General features: G+C 45.6%; 1 protein-coding gene across 3 annotated transcripts in view; it reads right to left on the bottom strand.

Annotated features, from left to right (window-relative positions):
- srrm3 (serine/arginine repetitive matrix 3) overlaps window positions 1-25,184 on the bottom strand; it is a 95,593-nt gene that overhangs the window by 45,649 nt on the left and 24,760 nt on the right. The gene's annotated exons all lie outside the window — the stretch shown is intronic.

The raw sequence follows: 25,184 nt of genomic DNA, 5'->3' as shown, positions 1-25,184 counted from the left end.
CGTCCAACACCGTCAAAGTCCAGCTGCGTGAGCTTGGGGGGGGGGGGGGGGCAACATGAGGCTGCGCAGGTACCCGTCTCATCAACGGCATTTCGCCCTGGCCTCATCAGACCTGCAGCACAAACCAGCCCCAGCAGCCTAACACGGAGGAGAGCTGTGAAACCGAGAGAAAAGGGCATCAGAACCACCTACAGAAGACAATCAATATGCTTTCACCAACTAGCCATGGGGTGTGAATTACACACACGCTAGTCATATCCATTATTTTCTAAGAGACTGAATGCGAAACAATAGGTGAGATAGCAAGCAATCAATTTTCATGTTGCCGAAAAACAAAACCAATAAAAATTACATTGGAAATATTTTCACTCATCAAAGGGTTCATACAGCCTAGGGCTGGATATTGGCCTATAGCTGGTCAGTGCATTACTATCTAGGTTGGGTTTCTTTAGTAAGGGTTTTACAACAGCTGTTTTGAAGGCATCTGGGAAGATACCTGTTTGAAGAGATGTATTTATAATCTTCAGGACATGACTTGAAACACTGTCGAACACCTGCTTAAAAATGCTGTAGGTACAGGGTCAATACATGAGATGGAGGAGATACATTCAGTGACAGTCTTGCAAAGCTCAGTTAATGTAATACAGCTGAATTTTCCCATGGTTACATCTTTTTTAAAGGGCTTGCTGAGGTCATCTGTGTTTGCATTAGCAGCATTACTGGTTCTAATTGAAGTTATCTTGTCATTGAAGAACAAGACAAGTTCTTCACATTTTGATGCAGAGCACTGCGGAGGGGTGGGGGCAGTGTTAAGTAGCTGGTCAATAGTGGAGAACAATATTCTAGAGTTTCCTGCATTCTCTGTAATAATCTCGGAGAAGTAATCCTTTCTTGCCAGACGCATTGCTTTGTTATAGGCCGTCATGGCTTCTTTGCATATATTATAGTGAAGTGTGAGTCTAGTTTTCCTCCATTTTCTTTCAGCTGCCCGACAGATTCTCTTAATCTCATTAACACTGTTATTGTTTAACCATGCACATGCTTTTTGATCATCACAAATATGACACAACACCTTTCTCAGGGTGGGGGTTACATGCTGTTTTGTCTTTGGAGAGTGTTGAGTGTGATATCGAGTGAAATGGCTATACTTAAAGTAAATAATAAGGCCTAATTTGATCCTACAGTGTTGTTACACTGCACTTACTTTTTGATCATTACAAATAATAGTGCAAAATGATCATCTTACAATAGAAGATATACTGTGTCTCTAGCGTCACACAAAAAATATAAAGTGGTCTCGAAGAGGATTCTTTTTTTTCTGTCTCGGTCTTGACTCTGTCTCTCTCATTTGGACTCGGTCTTGACTTGGACTCAAACCTCTTTGGACTCAGTGTTGACTCGGTCTCGACTAGTCCTGGTTTCGGACTTGTCTTGGACTCGACAAAGGTGGTCTTGACTACAGCTCTAGCCTAGGCGCTTGAGAGTGATATTTGCTGTGTCATTTTAGGTAAAATACTATTTGACTGCTTAAATCTCCCGCTCCCTCAATATTACACCACACTGTGACATGCATCATTGTCCTCAGCGATGCCCTTACCATCGACCGAGGCAGCAAACCAAACCATTGCCACAATACAGAGACCAGCACGCCACACTGATTTTAATACGGCAAGAAATGAACAACATGCAGTTATAACCCTCCTAACTAGCTGACAAAAGTGTAAACATGAAAACACCCCTGAGTCTTGCCCCTTTTCCGTCAGCTTTTCCAACATTTCTAATGACAATTAAAATGTAAATCAAATTAATCTTAGTGAATCTAGTTTGATAAGCATGTAACTATGCCATACAGTCATTGTTTGTGATTCTTTTACCATGTACGATTTCAACAAACACCTGTGCAAGTAAAACCAAAAGGACAAGTTAAAATCTCCATAGTGACCCAAACTGTAATGACTGTAGCACTTAAGCTGAGGGACTTTATCACTCCTAGGAAGTATTATTCAAGTTATGGCTGGAAAACAATTGAATTCCTTATCTGTGGTCAGGAAACAGCCAAGTATAGTCACAAAGTAATGGATGTCGCAAACATGTATGAACAAACGAGCGATCGGGACAGGTAAAAAAAAAAAAAGCATTTTTGCAAATGAGGTTTCTGGTTCAAGAGTGGAATCGACCTGATCTGATGAAGATGAATTAAGCAGTCGCTTCCAATGCTGGGAAGCGCTCTTGGATGTGCCTACGAGTCTCCGCTACACTGAGGAGGGAGGGTAGGACTAATGGGGTCATCTTTCATGGAAGGAAAAAAAAAAAAAAAGACAGAGCGCTTAATCAATTCCGTTGTTCTTGAAGCCGCGGTAGAATGACGTCACCCCTGCCTCGCCGGCCCCCTCACCAGGCGGCCGCGGCGCACTTTGCCAGAAGCAGACTCAGCACAGGCACTCCGCTCGCCTCTCCAAAGGAAAATGAGCTGAATAGCTCAAATCATCGCGCACAAAATGCGACTCCTTTGAAACGCCCATCCAGTCGGTGCCCCATTGAAATGTGATGATTTATGGAGGTGGATAATTTCTTGTGTTGTCGATAGCTTTTTAATGGCTGAGCAGGTGCGGCGACAGCAGGAGAGATCATCACTGAATCTATTTATATGGTGAATCCTGAAGCCCTTCTGATGATGATGGCATGACTTGGCCGAAGAAAAGGTTATATAAGCCGCCATTGGTTTGGTGTCACTTGGTCGTCACTGCGTAGCCCACTTTTGGCTGGAGAGGTCTGCACCAATTAACATGTTCTATGTTCTTTTAACACTATCTGTAAAAGCTGGATTTTTACCAGCAAACTTGGCAAAACGTGACTTTCCCCTCCTCACAAACTGCATAGCAAACAATGGTGAAGCTTCAATAACTAAACGATTATCAAGAGGATAGGACCTTTGAAACAAAAAATATTACAAACTTCATGGTCCTCTGTTAGTGCTATATGGATACATTATATTGGAGTACAGTAAGAAAAAAGGTTAAGGCAACAAAAAACCTGATGTGCAAGCTATACGAGTTTCTACAGCTCAATTGAAACCACAGTTAAATATTTTCTACCTAACTGCACTTGTCATACACACAGCCCTGCACAGCCCACTTTAATGAGTCCAATACAACTTCAGTATCAAATTTAAGTCATGCTCAACTACCATCAGCTGACCATTCATCAAGATCTGGTGAGATTGAGATTTGTTGGGCAAAACTCATTTATTGTTAAATTCCTGCATTTCAGCTGGTCTACTTTTCTCTGTACATGAGAGCATTTTATCACTGATTGCAGGCTTTTGGACACAAGGGAGTGAGGACACTCAGCAATGATTTGTGGGAAGGCAGGTCAGATCTGTAGGGCATCAATGGACAAAAGTTATTCAAACATGTAAACTAAAACACCTACTACCTTGCAGACTGCATACACTGTATACTGAACAACAGTTTAGTTGTTGTTACGCAGGTGACTGGGACACGCACGCGGACCACAGGATTTTCTGGTTCCAGGTGTTTATTGAAACCGGTACGCAATTCGTAAGACCAGAGACAGGCAGGGTTCGAAACAGAGAGAAGCAGTCCAGGGGCAAATCCAGGATCGGGAGTCGGGGCAGACAGGGTCAGGAACCAGGCAGGTGAGTAGTAAGCGATCGAGTCCAAGCAGCAGGCAGAATCGTGGTCAGGAATCAGGCAGGATCAGCAATGGAGCAGGAAAACTACGGCGGGGACGAGACAGGTAGAAAACACTGAAACGAACTAGTAACAAGACACGCAGGGTAGATATAGGGCCGGGGTGACGAGGAGATGGGATGCAGGTGAGCAGGCAGGCAGGTGAAGGCAATGAGGAAATCAGGTGGGCGGGGACCAGGCGGGGAGCAGGGCGGGGCTAGAACACAAAGAAAACAAAAGCACACGGACAGGGAAAAACAAAACACCGCGGTTTAAGGGGGCGGAGCCCTGACAGTTGTAACTGTTTTTTCCTCATGCTAGCAACACTTCACCATCTAATTAATGTCAATGTTTTCAAAATTGGAACAATGTGTGTTGACGCCTAGGTTGAAATGAAAGACACATTTGAGAAACATGGAAAATCTGTGTTACAGCACTGTTCGAGGTGCATGGCATTAGCTGTTGATTTGTCTTAAATAACTCTGTTGTTGAATGATTACTCGGCCCTGCGTTCGCTGCCAGAGGGGTGCTGCCTTTCTGCTGTCAGGATGTTTCATCAGTGTTTTATCAGTGGAAATCATTCACACTGTTTGTTCCAAACTGTCTAACACTGGCAGAATTCTCCCTGATGCGCGAGGTTGTATTAGTGTGCAAGGGGCTTCACTTTCTTCCAAACTTTTCACTGAAGGGCTCAGTGCACACCAAATTAGATCGAGCTTTTGGTCACGATCCATATCTTATCAAGACTAAATGTTCAGCTTGCTCTGATATGTCTGCCCTCAAGTCAACGTGTACCTACTACAAAAAACATGAGCACTTGTGTTCTTTTTTTCCAGATTGTGGGGGGATAAGCGTGATACGTGCAACCTGTTCAGTGCGGGCTACAAAGGGAAATATCGATTCAGAGTTGTTCAGAATAATGATGCCGCACATTGCAAATTATATGCTATCTTGGGAAAACGCCAGAGGGGACGTGGGCAAGACGACATCTGACGCAGAACGAATCTCTTTCCACATGCTAATCACATATGCGGCACATCGGCTGTCTGCCTAGCCTCAGGTGATGCGTCTGTGCACGGCCTCCATATGTCACCCTCACCTGCCGGACGGAGGACGCTGCCACTCCGAACGCACATGTCCGACTCAAAAAAAAAAAGGGCGAGGAGGGTGAAAAATGAAAATAAGTGATGATGCAGATTCCTAGCGCGTTAGATAAAAGATGCCCCGCTGAGTAAAGCCTACAGACCTCAGCGATTCCGCAACGACAGCATGACAGTCCTTGGCCGCCCGCTGTTGTTCCAAGGAGAAAAAGGGGAGATCTGCTTCCACTCGGGCAAAACAAGTACTGTAAATCACTTAATCATCTAGTCAATTTGTCACGCTGAGATAACATGTCAGATCGCAGATAAGGCAGCAGCAAAAAGTGGTTAATTTCTTGTATTTGCATTCCACTGGGATGGTTAGGGGTTATCTGAAGCTCCTGGAGGAAGCTCTGATTTTTATTTTGTGCAACAGGTTCAGCAGTTGACCCCTGACAACCACAAGGTGACAACCATACGGTTGCTCTTTGAACACACTGTTCTACATCCAAGGATGAATGGCAACAAATATCAGGGTTTCATCACAGGGAGGTTTCATTTCCATTTGTAACCCATTAAAACACCCACTCCTTCAATCTTCACGCTGCCCATGCCTCTCTTCACAGATAACAAGGTCCGTACTGCAGGGGGAAAAAATGACACACGATATCCCTCAAATAAAAAAGGACAAAGGACAGGGAAGAGCCACATTTTCAGAGGACCTGATGAGAGTCAGCTGATGTCTAATGCTGACCTTCCAGTGTGACCTTACAAAAAACACTGATAGAATATCAGCGGCCAGAGACTGCAGGCAAGGAAATGGTTACCAATCAATAGGAGCAATCTCCTTTGCTAATTATACTGGAAGGCCAGGGGGTCATTTTGCTGTGCAGCAGTGAGAATCAGAGCGCTTCAGGAAAAGTGCACACACCAAGAGATTTTAGCTCGAATAACCTCCGTGGGTGGAAAAGCCACGCAAGACTTTTTCACTAATGGTGCAAACTCATCAGTAAGACTGTTGAGTCTGTGAAAGCATGTCATGAATGCAGTGAGATACACTACAACAGTTACAGAAGCCCTTATTGTAACGTGCTATCCACGATTATGGTTTTTCATTCAATTGCATGAGCTGCTGCATAATGGATGAAGCTAAAATTGCACCAGTCACTCCTCTATCCAGCATATTGTTAATAAAGACTGCAACCGAGGGCAATTCACTGAATTCAGTTAAGTTTAGTCTTACATCATCTTAAGTGTCTCTCATTAAATCAATGTGCACGGACGGATTAAACTTCCGGTTTGGGGGCAATTCATTTCTTTGTGGAGAAGAACAGAAGCATAATTAGTTGTTGGAATGATCTTTTGATTTATGTGTGCTGTTCACCAAAAGCTCTTCATTTAGACTGAAATCACCAAAGACAGGGAAAAAAACGACTGACGGACGGCATTGAGGAGAAAACAGCAAAATGCATTCAGCACGCATCCAGTTTGTAACAATGTGTGTTTAAGGAACCAAAATTCTACTTTCAAAACCATTGTGGCAATTTGTAATCATCAGCGTTCTGACAAGAGAATGCGCCTTGCTCCCTGACAGAGGAAAAAAAAATCCATTTCATTTTAATTCTATTTATTTACAAGTAATGGCAAGCTAATGAAAAACCAACCGCAGGGCCTTGTAGAAAAACAGAAGTCAGGAGAAAGGACAGCAAGGAAAGCTTTTTTTCCCCCCAGCAGTATAGATTGTTCTGAACAAATCCCTGGAGGAAGCCACCCTCCTGTAAAGCATTCTGGGATGGCTGGGTAATTACATCCTGCTGGACCTGCAGTTTTCTCCTGCAGGTTCCCCACTACCTCGGCATCACCGTGACATTTTCGGGCACAGATAAAACAGCGCATAACAAAAAATAACAAGATTCAAATGATAGCCATGACAGAATTTCAAAAGCACAGTTTCCTCATTGAAGGAGTACAAGAGGTACTCTTTCTGTCCAGTATTGTCTTTTTTTTCAGTACAGAGGCTCCTCCCTTTGTTCTTACGGCCGCTGCAGATTTCAACGTACTGCACAGGAGGGAGGGGTTGGGTTGGGCTACCTTCACATGGGGGGGTTGGGCTACCTTCACATGTTGACTGAACCAAGTCAGAAACTGCTACATCATAGTGTTTCTTCTTATGGCTTCAGGCTGCTTCCAATACCAACCAGACCAGAGTAAAAAAAAACCCTCCTCATACTGTGTCTTCTCTCCATGTTGTATAATGTGCACCCACACAAACTGGGAGCTTATAGTGTAATCCCACATCTGGTGCCTAGCCCCCACAGTTACTTAAGCGGTCATGCAAAGGCTGTTTGGAAATATTAAAGAAGTGGATTTAGTAAAGGCCAGAACGGGAGAGCTGGCTCAAGTGAGCATTTGAAAAGAACTGTAACCGCCTGAAACCGCTCCCGCCGGCAATGCCATCTCTCTCCCAGCATGACCCGTGCCACTGCACGGCTTTTGGGAAAGGCGAAAGAGCTGCCCGTGCTTAATGTTGGCAATGACCCTGATATAACCACAGAGCAGAAAAAGAGACTAGGGCATCTGACCTTGGAGAAAAGACACAGTGAGGAATCAGACAGCTGGTAAGGTGTTTCCTTTCTGTGTGTGTGTGTGTGTGTGTGTGTGTTTATGTTTGTGTGTGTGCCTGTGTATATGTGTGTGTGTGTGTTTATTTTTGGTTTGTGTGTGTGTGTGTGTGTGTGTGTGTGTGTGTGTGAGTGCTCACGCACTCTTCTGGGCCTCGCTGTGATTGTGGGCGTGCCTCACGCCGGCTTTTTGTTCAGCTTTCTCAACAGGTTACAGCTGGCTCAGGCTCCCACAGGGCCATCTCCCCTGTCTCACCTTCCTCCATGTTGATCCGGGCTTGGCGCTTTCTGCTTCACACCCAAGAACGCTGTGCCCCCCCACCAAACCCCCAAGGTGAAGGGCCTTTTGTTCCGCATACACAAGATGCCTCGCGGTGCGTCTGAAAGGATGCAGTGCGAGGCAGCGTAGGAAGGTACATCCAAAATCAGTCTGGGCAGAGTCTACAAGTGCAAGTTCAACAGTCGGCACAACGGTGCATAACAGCGATGCCAAGTGATGACCCAGGACAGAGTATTCTCACATGAATGAAACATAAATACATTAATTCTGACCTCCCTTGATGTTCTTGCACACCATTATATATAATTCCGCATCCCAGGGTGTCCAGAGATTCCAGTGCCACATTGTACTCGAAGACAACCAAAAGGGATCTGGCTGCTCACGGCTATTTTTCCTCTTATGTTTGGTGCAGACTGCAGACATAGCTTACACTGTCTGGTGCCAGTCCCTGTGCACTGTGGAGACAATAGAGCAGGACCTGAGAGAGACTCTCTTTGGAAACACAGGTACCGGCCGCTAGGGAGATGCAACCGAGACTTCTGTGACTAAATTACCGCTACATGCTGAGAAATCGGGTCATATTCTTCGCAGCAACCTTTCTCCCCCTCTGACAGTGCCTCATAAAAAGAAGAAAAAAAATCGTACCTGGAAAGAAAAAAAAAAACTGCTGAAAAGCGGCACATTTATTTTCGTTGCTCCTCGGAGGCCGACCCGAGAAGCGAAAAATAGAGTAGTGAGCGAGAGATGGCTGGGACGCAGAAGATGTTCGGGGGGGGGAGCGCGGTTGCCACGTTGGAGAGAGGTGGTGGAAACGGCGCGACGTGTCACAGACGAGCGTCCTGCGGGGGCCCGGGCCGAGCCGCCGATGGCTCTTTGGCGCTGTCTGCCTCTGCCCAAGGACACTCGCTACCAAAGGAGTACACGGAGTATCGGTGCCCTCCAATGCTAAACACATGCTGTCTGAGGAGTCTGCAGGCATGCACTCGCTGGCCAATAAACACTTCAACAACACGGCACACAGCCACTAATGGAATTAAAAAATAGGTAAATAAACAAACAGGCTCTGTGAACTCCCATGTCATTAACGGGATGGATGCGCAACAGTCAGCTCCCAGACATTTCTGCAGAGTCTGCGCCCACAGAGACGAAAAGACGACGGCAGTTCATATCCGCGACAGCCCCTGCTCCGCGGGTGGGAGTCCGCCAAACCGCTGCCTTTCCTGTTCTCTTTAATCTGCGCCGGGAAGGCAGGTCAAAAGGCCGTGACTACTGAAGAGTGACACCGCGGCGCCGAGCCTCAGCCACTGGCTTATTTCAGACCGCCTCGCTTGTGAAAGCTCTTTGAAAGGACAGCGGCAGTGCCGCGGCGGATCACAGAGCCTGAGCAGAAACGGGAAGATGCCCGTCTAGGTGTATTTACCATAACACAGTCACAAAACAGAGCTGTTGACACAGCCAGCTCTGTCCTCTCTCCCTGTGACCGTGCAATTTAACTGGAGGGGGGTTTTATCTCGTGCACACCTGGAGGAATAGCACTCGAGGTGGCTAATGTATGCAGAGGAACTGAACGCTCCTCCATTAGGGCAGCTCAGCCGCTCTGCATTCATTCCCTAGCATTTCTCCCGTGTAATTCCGCCGGCCATGCTAATTCCCCACATGCAGCCGCTTTCGGGAGGTGCTTCAGGGGGCCCTCGGCGCTCCCGCTCCGTCGCCGCGGAGGGCCTCTCGCTCGCTGCAATTATCTTGGCTTCACCGAAACCTCAGGGTCATCGACGAAAGAGGCCGCCTGCGCTCTCCTCTGCTCTCCTTCAGCAAAAGCCCCAGCCCACTCCTCCAATTAGCTCTCACTTCTCCCAGGAACATTTAACCGTCCAATGAGGGCTTACTCTACATCTGTCAGCACGAGCCACAAATTATAAGGCTGTACCTCGGAGGCAACAAGGAATATCTCCAACACAATTCAGAACAAATGTCCTCAATTCAGAGTGCATTTCATTATGTAAGCCGCGATACGTGTCATGAGAAAGGACGCCCAAGAGTCACTCGATTCTTGTCAGACACAGTGACTGAGCCCTTTCTGCGAGAATCTTTCTGGCTGCTGCTGTTGTCGTACAGCAGCAGCCACTCTGAAGTACTACTTTGGAATAATAATGAACGAGAGCGTTCTCATCCTCACAAGCGCCGAGACTTCACTTCACAGGATCAATCGATAGGCGGGCTGTCAATGCTCTTTTGAATGCAGTGATGTTATGCGAAGTCTTTTCTTACTTTTCCATGAGATCACGGTAGATGTAACAGAGATGATAGATGATCAGTCAATTTACATAACAGGCGTATGAAATAGTGTGGTATAACCTTGTACCCGGTTGCAACACTTCTTTCTCAAATAATTTACATTTATTACAATGTAAGAGCAGAGTGACTACGGTGCAAAATTTGTACAGACCTGATATGCAATTTGGCCAATAAGCATCAGGCCATTTTGGGAGCTTTTTTTATGTTGTAAGTAGAGCTGATGTGCGGCAAAGTCTTCCCCTCGGGCCTCCGTTCATCTCACCCTAAGGACAGTACAAAAGGAGGGCCCGGGGTACATTCGCAACACCTTCCTCTTAAAAAGATGGCGCGAACAGAACGTGTCCAGCTCTTACGCTCACTCTCCCAGACAGCCCTCCTCCCGATCGGTCTTCGGAGCCATTTGTCTCCCTTCCGCTCCCCATCCACCAGTCGATGCTCTGCGCGGGCACATTGGCAGCGAGTGAAAATCAATCGGCTATCAGCCGTGAGCCCCCTGCATTAGTCCCGGTCCCATGCTGGCGCGCGCGAGGATGAAGGTCAGACAGTATGCCTCCTGACAAGACAGCCAGCCTTTCTGGGCGTTCGCGTCTGCATCCCCCCCAGAACTGAATTTAAGCAGACGGACATCTCTCTGGAAACCATGGTTTCTGGTAGACTCGAGTAATCACAGTGGCTGCAGCAACTTTCTCTGGGTTATCTGCAATAAATAAAGTCCACAGGAAATTACACAGCCTTTCCCTCGCTTTTTTTCCCATAGCTGATCCAAGTCAGGGAAATCGAGCTTGCGATCATTTACTGAGCACGCACTGGACATAATCTTTTGTCCAATTTGGGATTTTTACTCGGTATTGATGACCCAAGCAACTAGAGCTAAACTATTACAAATGATATTGATTGGAAAGTGTAGCCTATGCATTGAAAGCTGAGGAATTCAGGATTTAATTGCATTCAGGCAAGTAATGTCTAGGTTTACAATAGAAAATCATTAATCTACCTTACAAGATTCCTTTTATTGTTGTGTCTTTACAGTTATAATAACTGTATACGCCCTCATCCTTTAGGTATTTGCTTCTAAGACCATCTGACCTGCCATGTTCACATACCACTTGCTCTGTTAAAAAAAACATGTTGTAGGTGTGTTTGAAAAAGGCAATTCTGGTTGTGTGGCTGTAAAATGCGCTTGTGGGTTAATTTCTTATTGTGAGGGCCACAGGAAGCCTGAGAGATTCAATGTTGTCAGCATCATGGAGCAGGTCTGCACCTGTCACAAAGTAAATATTCAAAATCTGTGCAGCAGCGTGCCTGAGCTTTTCAAATATATATGCAGCAATGAAAGAAACAGCAGCTCCAGATAACCACAGCCTCCTCGACATGGGAAATCAACAAGCTGTCCGCTGTAACCTGCCTTGCGGATAAGTGATATGATTTGCATGCATGTGCTATTTAAGTGAGGTCTAATCGGAGCTGCATGCCCTGTGAATCTCGCAAGCGTGAAGGAGAGAGACAATGTCATTCATCAGGAGAGGGCGGAGGTTTAAAATATAACATTTGACAAACAAGCAGGAATCTAAAAGGCAGTGAGACACCATGCTGGGTTGAGGTGGGGGTGGGATGGGGGGGGGGTTAAGGGGAGTGCTATATTTTTGAAGTCTTGAGCATTTTTCACAGTCTGATCTGACACATGCAAAGCAAGTCTCCTGCCCAGTCGAGCCAGTCTGACAAGGCTGAAGTGTGACCCTTCAAGCCTCCGTGGCTCCGTGCTTTCGTCCCACCCTCCCTGTGGCTGAGATGGTATCAGAAAGCCACGGGGCAGGATCTCACATTAGGCTCCAGCCTCCCCTCGCAAGTCACCTGCCCCTCCAACCATGTCAGCTGCGCAGTCAGCCAACAGCATTTCCCATGTGGCCCCAGCAAGCCTTTCCCCAGCCCCACATTCCCCAGGGTGCATCTGCCGAAAATCCTGACAAACAAACAGAGTAGCCCAGGACCGCCATTACGCTACCCTTGTCTGCTCATGCAGTTTTTAATGGATTCACCTAAAGCGTCAAGACCTTTGGGCTGCTCTGTGCCATTGCTCGAGGCTGCTTCCCCAATTCACCTTTACAGCTTGTTTTAATTAGTGCACACGCACCTGGGTTCGGTCCTCATTTGTCCTTAATGCTGACTCGAAATTAAATGCAACTTTGTTATCTTCACAAGCACAGTCATAACACTCTTCCGAGTTCAACGACGAAAAAGTCTGTTTCCGCCAAAAAAAATGCTTAAGTGAAATGTTAACTAAATCCAGGGGCCAGTCTTCCAATGTGCTACAGAGCGGCATCACAAAAAAATTCATTGTCCTGCACTCTGTGGCATGCGTCCTTTCTTGGGAATCATCACTGGATGTCTGTAACATAAAGTCACTGCAAATTTTTAAATAGGTTTTCAGATTATATCCTTTTATTTCACCAGAAAGCATGAAAACAATCCCTACACTTTCTGAGCACGTGTCAGAATAATATATCAAAACAAAATACATATTAAATAATTATTCATTCACTGTACACTATACAGTACAACCACAATAACCACAGTAATGTAACAATTGTATTCCTTTCTGTGCAACCAGGCACTGAAAAAGACGCAAGGCACAGAAGAGAACATGTTCAGAACATTAGGCCACAGGTGAAGTTCACAGCGTAACAGGGAGGCTTTGATGCCCGCAAAGAGAATGTAACCTGGCAGGTGTGAGCTGGGAACACAACCCGACGTGCACGAGCTGCAAGCGTCACCTTACAGGTCTGGGAACTGATAAACTCGACGGCTCATTTACAGACACAAAAGAAATGCCCTCTACCCCAGTTCTGAGGCGCGGCGGGCTTCTGTGTTATTATTCGCGCGCCGGGCCAGCGCCTTCACCCACAGGAGCGCCCATGGTTCGGCGAGCACAAGCAGACACATTCATCAGCTTTGGCCTTCGTGCTACGAGGCTTCGCTTTTCTACACCGAAGCATTAATCCTCACGGAGTGCGGAGAGAGATTGCAGGCGAGGCCTCGCGACCTCACGTGAGGAAAAAAAAAACAAGCGCAAACAAGACTGATCAGAGGAGGCGTGAGCTAAGGAGAGCAAACGCGGCCCAGGAGGACTCGAGGGGTGATCTGCGGGTTCATCATAAATTCAAAAGCAATAAAAAAAAAAGAAAAGAAATAATGTCCAAAACACACTGTCAGCTATCGCATTTGTTCCAACACAGACCTCAAAGGAGCTCCTGTGGCAGATGATCAGAGGAGATGCGTTGGCTATCTGCTCTGTGGCATACACACTGTCAACCTGCAGAAACGCAGACGGCAGGCTGGTCCATTCCAGCGATGTGGCTCTTACTGGTGTATTCTGCTCTTGCAGTGAACCCGCCCCGCCTCCCCAGCCTATAAAAATTGGACGAAATGACCGACGGACGCTCCGTCTAATCCTCAAAGCCTGTCAGGGCTCAGCTGGTCCTCCAGCCACTCATCTGGGGCCACAGCCTGACAGCAAACCAGCGGGGACCCCTGCGTGGCACTCCTTGCAGGGTTTTTCCGCTGCTGACATTTGGACATGGCAGGCTGCTGCCCTGCTCGCTGCACCTTGGCTCAGCTGTCGGTTAGGTGAGCCCGGCTGTCTGAGCCCACCCCCTCCAGCCTTGCCCCGGGCGGAAATACCGCGCGGAATGGCAGAATACTCAGGCCTCTCTGGTAGGGGTCGACCAACATGGTTTTTTCAAGGCCGATACGATAATGATCATCTGTGACAAAAAGAGAACGATAACCAATATTTCAGGCTGATATTTGAATGCTTTTAACATGTTTTTTTTTCAGTGTTAAAAGAAATAGGCTGTGACAACATGGACTTAATTACAAACCCTCTTTACTTAGTCATACGCTTTCAGGCATAAAGTTAAATAAATAAAAATCAAATGAAAATTCCTTCTCAAAGATAAAAATAAACTAAAAATTGCAATAACTAAAATGACCACATTTGGTTATCTGTGAGGGTCACATCTGAGCTGCAGCGTGTGCGCGAGGGTGTGCACGTTCAAGTGAGACGGTGTACGAGAGAGAGACATGGCCTACTAAAAATATTGACGTTGTGGGTAAATTTCTTATTTATATAAATCTTATTTTGGCTACGCGACAGATGCCTATCACTATTTCAAAAGCATTCAATTATCGGACGAACGATGGCAATTATTGCGTAAGAAATAAAGCGAATTGATACATCATTTAGGCTGCATTTTCATCATAAAGTATGAAATATCAAACCTTAAAACTAGCCTGTGCGTCCAACGCTTTTTCCTGAAGCTGCGGGGAGATTCTAGGAGCCCGTTTGCTCATTTATGTGAAAAACGGACAGCTCCTACAAAAGTAGGGTACTGTGTGGAAGGACTGTGATAAAATTAGCAAAAATACTGTGAAGTGCAAACTGTGTGCTGCAAATTTTTATTTTAATAACTCGACTTCCATGATGATGATGAGGCCAAATGAAGAAACATCAAAGCGGCAAACGGGTATTTTCAGCTTTGCCGCAACATTCCGACATACAGCGCAACCGCAAGCGAGCTTTAGTTTAATGTCGTGAACGGTTGCTTAAATGACAACTGTCATTCAGAAGGGCTGTGCTTTAGGGTAAATTTCTTTGACTGTTTCCTTTGAAAGAATAAATATACATTACTATTTATTAAATGTGCAGTGTCAAACTGTTGCAACTTATAGCATAAGTGCACCAATTAGTCCTTATTACAAGTCCTTATTTCTTTTATATTCCAAGCTTGTTTTTTAGCTTAAGTGTAGACTACTTATAGCCTACTGATTCAAAGAAGTCCAATAAGCCCAGTGCAATTTGGTTAACACAGTTTGAGCAAAACATTTGATTTTCAAGGTCAGATAATGTTGTCTGTCTCGGCCAATGAGGGAATTTTGTGGAAAGAATGTTAGCCATACCAATAGCATTTTTTTCTGACAGAGGAGATGCGTCGAGGCAGTACACACTTTGCTTTCAAAAGTTTTTTTTTTCTTTATCAGGAATTTAGATAAAAGTATACCGATGACCGATAATCAAAAATTTGCAAATATCGGCCCCGATTATCTAACGACCAGATAATCGGTCAACCCCTACTCTCTGGCTCACCCGCCGCGACCGCTCGCTGCAAAGTCCACCCCCCGAATACAGATGGCATCGGGAGTGGCACAATCAAGAAAATGACAGCTTCCTTGGTAGGCTACGTAATCCCTCCGAGGGTGTGAGGAGAGCCACGAGGAACCTCAGCCTGTCTACGGTCTACAGCCAATTCCTCTCCTGATCCGTAAACCTGAAACATATCCAAGCTGATGCCGCTGTCCCGTCAACCTCTAATCTCGTATTGAGCTGTAAACCTGGTCTTAGCAGGAGTGTCATGGAAATGTGCCGCCTGGATCTGGAATATGCGCTGACAGCTACCGAGAGCGGGAGACCACCCTGGCGATGCTGTCACCTGCAGCACAGGATCCACTGTCCCTTTGTATTAGTTTACCGCCGCGGAAAAAAAAAAAAAAACCAGCCCTCCTTGATGGATAACCACACAGTCAATCAGAAAACATTATGACACTACAGGCTTCCTATCTGACAGCTGATGAAAAGCAGTCCCGTTGATATGCTCAAAGCAGACGGGGCGGGGGGGGGGGGGGGGGGTCCCTTCTTTCAGACATACATCGGAATGTCACTCATCGGCGACGGAACGCGCTCTGGTTACAATCCCGGCTCTGGTGTTTTCATTCAACGTTCAAATCCAGCAGACGTTCCTCACTGCCGAGCAGCTGTGAGTGGCTCCCAGGAACACAGCAGCCGCACTGGCAAGAGGAGGAGATGAGGGGATGGATTCTGCATCATCGACTGAAGGGCCTTCTGAGCCCCAGACCCACATCTTGCCCTTTTTATCACTCACTCACTGCAGTGAGGAGTCTCCCATCGTGACCAGCCAAAGGCCTCTAGGTGTAACCATTGTACTCTCCCATTAACCACCATATTCCACCTAGAACTGCTGATTACATCCTGAGGTCCTTTGGGGCAAAACTTTCCCATCGCCTACATGTACATTTCAATCATGTCTCCAATAGCTCTGTCTGAGTCTAAATCATCTGGCACAGTAAAATGATCTGTAGGATGGAACTGCATAGAACAATGTATCCACAAAGAGTGATGACAATAGTCTAAAATGCATTTTCTGCTTGTTTATAGGGTTTTGTTTAGGTTTCAGCTGACCAGATCTTGCCCACTTCTTTTCAATATCATCTCCTCCTGCACAGTCTGTTGGCATTATGTAAATAGCCAGAGAAAAGCCTCTGGGCTCACAAAGTCATGCAGAATTACTTACCGTTTGACTAACGCAGGAAGGCCGAGGGAGGCTGCTCCTCATTTTTCTGATTAGGGAGGATATTCGTGCACACGGAACACTCACGCGAACACATGCACATACAGAAGGAGGCGTCGGGGCTGAGGCGATTGGTCAGACAGAGATAAGCCGCTCTCACACCTGCACACACGAGTGCGCAAATACCGCCTCCGGGATTTCCTCGCACCTAATGGCTGTGAAGAGCCGCGCATCCGAGCAGCCCGTACACGCGCGCGCGGCTGTCCTGTCGGGGCAGAGCGGCGGATTTAACGGCCCGGGTGACTGACAGGCGCCGCGCAGAGCTTCCTATTATTTCTCCGGAGCGGCTCTGAAGACAAGATCTGGTTCAGTAATAATAATAATAAAAAAGGGGAGCGAGGAGAGGGAGACTGAGGCGGCGTACTCAATCAGCGCGCTATCTCACATCACCTACCGCGCCCGCTCCTCCGCTTTACAAGCGGGCGGCCGTTCACGGCTGCCTCATTTGGGTCACCGCGTTAACATATTTTCGCGGAAGACAATTTAACAAGGCCAAAACTTTGTAAACAAGAGCTGTGCAAGAAAAAAAAACACAGCATTAGGAGGAAAAAAAAAAAAAAACGAAAGCTGAGTGGAATCTCAGCCGCGATTCCTGAGAGATAAGAGCAGCCGGAGATTAAGTGAATAAGAGATGCGAGTCCCTGGAAGCTCTGCTGCTCTTTTGATGGTACAGCAATCTCTATATGTACATGAGAAGAAGGTTTAAGGAACTGACGATGCATTAGAAAAAGCACAGGCATGTGTTTGGTGGGAGACAGTGTACTCCTTTGGAACTATTAAAACCCCTTGTGAGCGGATCGAAATAAACCACTCGCGCTCGATCAGGGAACACTGTTTATCTGTTGAGCAGATATTTTGACTGAATGTAATTTGTGCCTTTCTGCTCATGCTGCATCAGCTTACTGTCTTTGATTCTACCTACTGTCTTTGAAATATACTGAGATATATGTAGGGTCAGCCCAACACCATGGACTGAAGCAGGTGACACAAGCATTTATCAAGATCAAAATGGCCAATTGGAAGAGATTTGAGAATGAGGAATTCTGGGACATTGAACTACATGAGGTTGTGGTCATTTATCCTCTGACTAGACATTTACTACCAAGCGCAATGACCGCTGGTCACCAAGGCAACCAGTTATGGTCCGTGTCAAACTTTTCAGGGAAAAAAATCAATTATAACCTGATTTTATTCAGAATTTATAAAGAACTCAACCTGGGAATATAGTATCATATTATTGTCTTCTGTGCTGTAGTGCTGCAGCTTGAAAATGTGGTGCCAACCTGTATTCAGTGCATGTAATCAAAAGCGAGTGTGGAGTTTCAGCTGTCATGAAGTAAAAGTGAAACAGGAGCCAAACAGAGGTAAAAATGCCTCATTAGAAAGACTGAATTTTAATCACATATTGTAGCAAATATACGTTAATAAAAACACCAAACAAACAAAAAAAAATGAGAAACACCTGTTCACAAAGCAGCTTCATTACCGCCTTTTTATGCATTGTAACAGGAAATCTCACAATTTGCCTGAGCATGAATTAACCGAACGAGGTAACCGTCTGCAACTCGACTGCGGGAAGAGGATGTCTTTCTATGCGCTAGTCCATCACTCATGCGTTTTCACGGCTCACCTAAATGAGGCAACATCAGCAGACTGCTGAAATGAAAGAAAAATCCCCACCGGCAGCCCATCACAGCTTAAACTTATGTCCTCCTAGTACAGAGGTCCAAATGGAAATTGCTCACCCATTCGCTGAAATCCAAAGAAATCTCATGAAGAAATCCAATTGCCGGCACCTTAAAATGGAGGGCAGCAGTTCGTTGCCACATTTGAAGGGCTTTTCATAAGAAGGGGAATGAGAAGAGACAAGAAACCTTCGAAAGGCAGTTAAGGAATTCTTTCCTGTCACTAACTGTTTGGAGAATGATGCTTGGAACTTTTCTGCTTGGTAGTGAACACCCTTTGACCTTGGTTTCTGCACTTTTGGCTTTGTGTGGCTGGAGTCAGCTGTAACATTAGATTCCAAAACAAGAAACAGACACATGTTCTGAAGAGTAATCCACTGAAACCTATTAAAGAAGTCTTTCTGTATATATTAATACCCTATACTCAAAGACTTCAAAGCCTGGTTTTTTTACGCAATCCTCTTTCAGAATTATTTAACAAGTATCTCTCCGAAGAGGGACAAGCAGACCACGGGGGCTGCTATGGCTATGCATGAAAAGCGGTGGCACTGTCCTGGTGTCCCTTTACCAGTATACAGCACAACAAACAAACCAAGTCTATGGGTCCACGGTGAATGACAAGGACTAAACACAGGCCATGAATAATACATCAGAGCCGCGCAGTGGTTAGGTTTGCCTTCTGCTGCTTCCTACTGTTCTTACTTGCTTCTTTTAATACAGAATTAGGGACTGCGCTTTGACACCGCACGCTGACGTCTCTCTCCGGTCAACGGGCCATGACAATGGTGAATTTGTGCATGTGGACAAAAACCTATGAAAACGCAGAAATTAGAAGTACTGAATTTGAAAATGCATACTACATGCACAAATATTCAAATTGTTAGGCCATTTATTAGAAGGTGGAGACAGTTAATGGCAACTACCTCCTCTCTCACCCTCACGGCCACTTGGTTAAATTAACTAGCGCAGAAAACAGATCCAAAATGCAGTCTTTGGAATATAATGGAACAATGGAATATAATGTTAGCTTGCTGAATAATGTGTCTGTTTTTTAATTCTCTCTGACCCACAATGACAAATGACCTCTGAGGCACTTACTCATATTAATTCTTATTTATTTTTTATGATATATATATATATATATATATATGATGAATACAGTGCAGATGAACTCTCTTATTCAGGAGGAGAGGTGATGTCTGTCTTTTCTTATTGGATTTCTGTAACAGTGACCTTTGAAGTCAATTTCGCCTGCGGTATTTGCAAACTAAATGTTCACCATTTATACAAGAGTAGAAGTACTTAACAAGTACTTCTTCAGAGGGAAGGGTCTTTTCTGTGGGCAAAGTGATCGGTTTCCCACCCTAAATCAATTCAGTCCAGACAGAAAATAAAAATAAAATGTTGTCAGTTCAATTTCACCCGGCACGCTGCCGTTTTCCTCCCCCAGCCTGTCCTGGTGAATACCAATTGGCCGCGTCACGAGGAGCGCTGGCGGAGGTTTAGCGTGGCAGATGGGGTCGCTCAGTTTCAGGTTAGCACTTTCTGTTCCCTGTCCGCTTTGCATGCACCGCAGAAAAGCCGCTTTGCAAAGAAAAACAAACCCTGACTGTTAAAAAAATGTACCGCCCAGATCACCCAGCAGGAACCCAGATGGCGGTTTCAACGGCATGGGATGCCAATGGAGAGAGCAGCGGGCTGCAGCTATGCCCGCTGTTTGGCCCTTCGGACATTTTGTTATTAATTTATTTTCCAAATGAGAGTACAGCATGTGATGTTTGTGGCTACCACTGGAATGAATTTCCCTGTGGTCTAATGTGATCATTTTCCAGTAAGTTTTAAAAGGAAACCCCATTACTGAAACAATGATGGTGATTACTATGGAATTGCATATTCACATAAACACAGACTGAGCAGCACCCCTCTAAGATCCAATGACCTCTTCTTGCTCTGTGTAGTCAAGGAACTAGGCTGCTAATCCAAAGACTGCAGGTTCGATTTCTCAGTTGGAGCACTGCTGTTGTTCCCTGTAGGTCCTTCAAATGAAATGCCTCAGTATTTTAGTAATATATTCAGCTATGTGAGCTACGCAAGTCACTACCTGCTAAGCAAAAGAAATAATGCAATGTGATCAGATCAATTTGTATTGTTGGTGAAGACACGTAACTACCAGGTAACTGAAATTAAAGTTATGTTGGTATGAAATTAAACGTTTGCGCTGGTGTTCACCGGCAGACACTGGTACAACCCATGGATTTCAAACTGCGATTTCTGCGTTACTGCAGAGAAGGGCCATTGTGGTACTGGCCCGCGAGTCTTCTGCGCTAACCACAGCTGACCTAAGGACCTCTACAAAATGAGCTGACGGGTTAGCCGAATTGTCTCGGACAGCAGTAAGTATATGACACTTGCCAAAAACCTATCAAATTAGAGTTTCTGTCTCGAACGTGTTTCATTTCAAAGGAGAGGGAGACATATGTAAGGGATTTCGGATAGGAACCAGAGAGATGAGCAACACTTACTGTGGCAATAAAAGGATCGCCAGCCATGTGCAGCATGATAGATATCAACTTCGCAAACTTTGCTTCATCTTTCCAATTCAAGTCATTGTACTGCGGGTCAGTGTCAACAGATAGTCCCTCTCAAGACCAATCACAAAACGAGAGCACCAAACTGACAGTCACACATGTGAGATAACAGTCACATCACAATGACCCTGGGGAGTAATCACTTGAGATTCATTTCTTTGGCTGGTCTAGTCACTTTCATTGACTGATTTTTATCCTTCCAAGGAGCATGAAATATATATGCTCACATTTCAGAGCTTAACATGCTCACGGGTTAGTAAAAAAAAACCCTACACAATAACACCAGCTAATTAACCTTTCTTCTAACATGGAGGCAAAAAAAAAAAAAAAAACGCCTTGTTTCTTTGAGTTGGGTTGAGTGTCCAATTTGACAACCCGCTATAAGAATGTAGTGAGCTCACAGCGGTGAGGAAGACAGGGTGGTAAAAAAAAAAAAAGTAAAGCCTGCAGACTAACAGCACAAAGGGCCCCTGCTTTCTCATTTTGGATCAGACTCCACGCTCAGCCAAGTGGAACAAACCGGTTAGATTAGGGGCCATTCTCTCTGAGTCTGGGGGGGACGCGTCTGATACGATGGGCAGTAAGAGCACCTCCAGACCTTTTAGGGAGAGCGGGAGAGAGAGAGCGAATACTTGCACACGGGGGCTTTTTTCCCCACCAAATTGTGCTGTGGAGAAGGGACTTGGTTCGGAAATTCCCTCGCGACTCAAAGAGAGCAAGAACGAGGGGCAAGGCTGAGCGTGGAAACAAAAGCCCGCACGGAACAACTCCTGAGTGAGTACGCAGTCTGAAAAGAACTCGCATATCAGGAAAATCGCAATGAAAACTTCAGAGCAGAGACATCTGTTCTGCACGGGCGCTTTACTTTACTTGCCTTGTAATGAGGGGAAACTTGCTTTTCAAGGGAGGCAGAGAACAAAGCCCCAATAAATAATGGCTAAAACGAAAGGAGAAACTGCTTCACTCTGCTGTTTTTTAAAAGTCCACCAGAGTCATTAAGCAGTCTCATAATCACTGTTATGAATAACACAACAAATTATCATGCCTCTTTGAAATACAGACCAGTGAATGCAGGGAAATTACCACAAGTAAGCTATAACCATGGACTGAATATTAATATTTCATCAAGCATATAGCAAATGTCTGAGTATGCATATCACCGCACTGCATTTCTGTTGTACTTTGGTTGCAGATGCAATTACCTTTCTGTTACATTTTATTTTATACCTTATTTTTTATAAAGTTTTATTTACACCTTACATATTTTGGGCTCATTCTTGTTACTCTTAAACTCTACATCATGAAGATTTTAGTACCAGAAATATCAGAATTCTGTTATTACTATGCATGTATATACACAGTGTAAAAGTCAACTGGCCCTGGGATATGAAACGAGGCCTGCTCTAATTACCATAAGCTTTGATTAATTACCTGCATATTTTCTAACATTTCTGCACACACACTCCCCGAGAGAGCACTCCGAAAACAAAGGGAGACAGGTTTAAATGTTCCATTTGCAAGTCTTTGCCGAAAAGCCTCAGTGCTTCTCCAAGGCAACCCTGACACTCCGTCTGAAATGAGTGCCTGCTAATGACAAGCCTGTGAGTTGTGTGGAGTCCCAGAAGACCTGGACTACATTCCTCCATCACTGAGGGAGAGAGGAGCGCAGAGGCCCGAGTCTTTCGATCCGCCGAGGAGGAGGACAGGATAAAGCTTGTTTGCAAAGGCTTCCTTGACTTCATTATGCGGTCACATCTGGGTTTGCTCTGACTGTACCAGCAGCTGTTTGGAGATGTTATAAACAGAGTTTTGTCTTTAGACATGAACATGCATAGAAACAGGCTCTGAGAACCCAGGTTTAATCTGAAAGGTGCTTTTCAAGCTATTTTGTACTAGAAAGCGATACCTCCATCCCCTGTTGTCTTTACATGTCACCCATTTTCCATGACTGAAACGCGCTAAGCCATTTCCGTGCGTCACCTGCTCGGCAGCACCACAGGAGCGGGTTCACAGCTGTGCCACTGCGGTATCCGAGTACGCCGTCCTTGTCACGCAGACGGAAGACGGTGGGTGAAAGACCCCCCAGAAGGGCGCTCTGTGATTGCGCGTCGCGGCAACCAGAAGACTGTCCTTCAACCGGAGCGGCGGCACTGACGGGAATTCCGTATTCCGCCCGAGACGCCTTCCCCGACGGCCTCTGACAACAGTGACTGCAGCACCAAAGAGGGGAGAGCAGATCGCCCGTGAGCAGAGACTCAACGGAGAGCCCCCCCCCCCCCCCCTCACCCCCCCACCCCTGACACCTCTCACACGCCGCCCTTTCTTCCCCCCAAACAATCTGTCAACATGCCTCCGCAAATTATTTTAACAAGAAGGACGGGACCCTTTGCACGCCGCGAACGCCTCGCACCTCGGCCCATTAGTATTCCGCACGCTTCAGGACCCGGAGCCTCCGGAGTGAAGGCGCTGACAGATGGACAGAAGGAGGATATTTAGCGAGATTACCGTTCGCTCTGGGACGCGGCTCTTGTTACTGTCCACACGCATCGGCCACCGCTGACTGGTGACACCCTGAATGGGGACAGTGCTACCTATCAGCGGTGGCCCGAGTTAAAGGGCTCTACGAAGCAAAACCCAGGGATAGTGCTTGGTCGGACGTACATTAGACTTGTAAGGGCCACTGTCATGGTGCCCACTTGGTACACTCGTTTAAACACCTTCCCTGAAGTATAAGTTCAAATTTAAATGTTATCATAATGACAACTGTTATTTGATAAATGCCGAATATATATTTTTAGAGAGATGGCTCAGGTTCCCATTTATCATATTACTGAATTCAAACTCTGATGGAAAAATAAAGACAGGGAGCAAGATAAACTGCAATCTGAGATAAAGCTGAGACTGACTATTTCCCCCCTTCCAATTTCAAGAATTGGGTGTCTGTACATACTGTAGCAAACCTAAAAATAAATGCCATCAGATAACGCAGTCGGTTTTTATCAACATGTGGTCCAAGAATATCTCCGGACCCAAAAATGCAAGGGAACATGTCCTGCCGGAAAGCTTCTCTATAATCTCCTGAATGATTTCCAAAATAAATGTATTACAAACGATTAGACAGTAACCCAGTGGAACCCATTTACAATCAGCCCATTAATCTTTTGTTAACATCAGGCAGAGTGTGCTTCAGACGTGCACTCCAGGCTAAGTGAGATGAGTTTAAGATGGAAAATGGCTGAGTGTCCCACACACAGAGTAACAGAGAAAGCAGTTAAATATGCAGTTGCAGAAAAAAGATTGGGGGTCAGCAGTGCAGTGAGAATGCTTCATACATATTTTGTTTTCCAATGCCGGTTTTGGATACTGTAGGACTGAGATATGAGACTACAGATATGAAAATAATTAACTGTGTGAAAAGACAAGATTTCAGATGAGTTTTTTTTAATAATTTGAATACACAGAACAATTCTGGTGACTGTCAATAGTCACCAGGGCTTACTGTACATTGTACCTTGGCATCTGACAAATAAAAAACTTGGACTTTGACTTTGACTAGGCCACCTCTGTGAACAATCTGAGTCAACAGATATTACACATAATAAAATAGAAACGCTGCGTTTGATATTACGAACAACGGTTCCTTTTACAGCGAGTGCAATTTTCAGAATGCGATTGGTAGAGGTAGGCAATTGCATTTTAGCACTACAGTGTGCAATTTGGCAACCAACAGGTGATGGAGTTTGTGAATTGAAATGCGATCCCAGGCATAGAGCTGCTTGCGATGTAACTCGCTCGGAACAGATGCTACAGCATCTTTCAAAATATCAACACTGTTACGGAAAGTTCATGTCCATCTTTTCCTCTAACAAGGATGTCGGTGGATAGATTGTTAAACAGATCTAGGAGAGAGAGAGAGAGAGAGAGAGAGATAGAGAAGAGAAAGGGAGACACCAAAAGAGAGATCAAGCGATAGACAAGTATGATTCTTTGACAGCTTATTTTTTGTCCGTGTCCTCTTTGACCCTGGCCGCTCTAATGTAGAAAACAGGCTCTGCTGTGCTCGTATTTATCTGTCCGCTGAAGATGGAGGATGTACAAATGCGCGCGCTCGGCTCTGAAGGAAAGCCCGTTTGACAGGTTATAGCTGACAGGAAGGCACACCATCTGTCATGTGCTCCTTTTATACGTGATTTCACTGCAGTTACCATGGTTGTGGGGAAATAGTGTTTTATTAGCCTGCCGTGGATAGAGAGGACCGCTCCTCTCCGATCTTTAGCAGTGCCTCAGATCTGCGCCCCGCTACCTATAAACCCCTTCCGTTGCCAGATGGAACGATTTAGACAAAACCGAGGTAAGAACACGCAGACAACTTGCTATTATTCTGTGTGACTCCTGCACTCCTCCAACTCCTGGCTGCCAGGCGATAAGATGTAGCCAACGAGAAACGGCGCTCAGAGAGATACGGCCACAAACATAAGGTGCCCGCTGTGCCAACTCTACGATGGTACCATTCGCGAGCAAT

This window comes from Megalops cyprinoides, chromosome 3 (genome assembly GCF_013368585.1).
Source record: "Megalops cyprinoides isolate fMegCyp1 chromosome 3, fMegCyp1.pri, whole genome shotgun sequence".
NCBI lineage: Eukaryota > Metazoa > Chordata > Actinopteri > Elopiformes > Megalopidae > Megalops > Megalops cyprinoides.
This window is presented reverse-complemented; position numbering and strand designations above follow the sequence as displayed.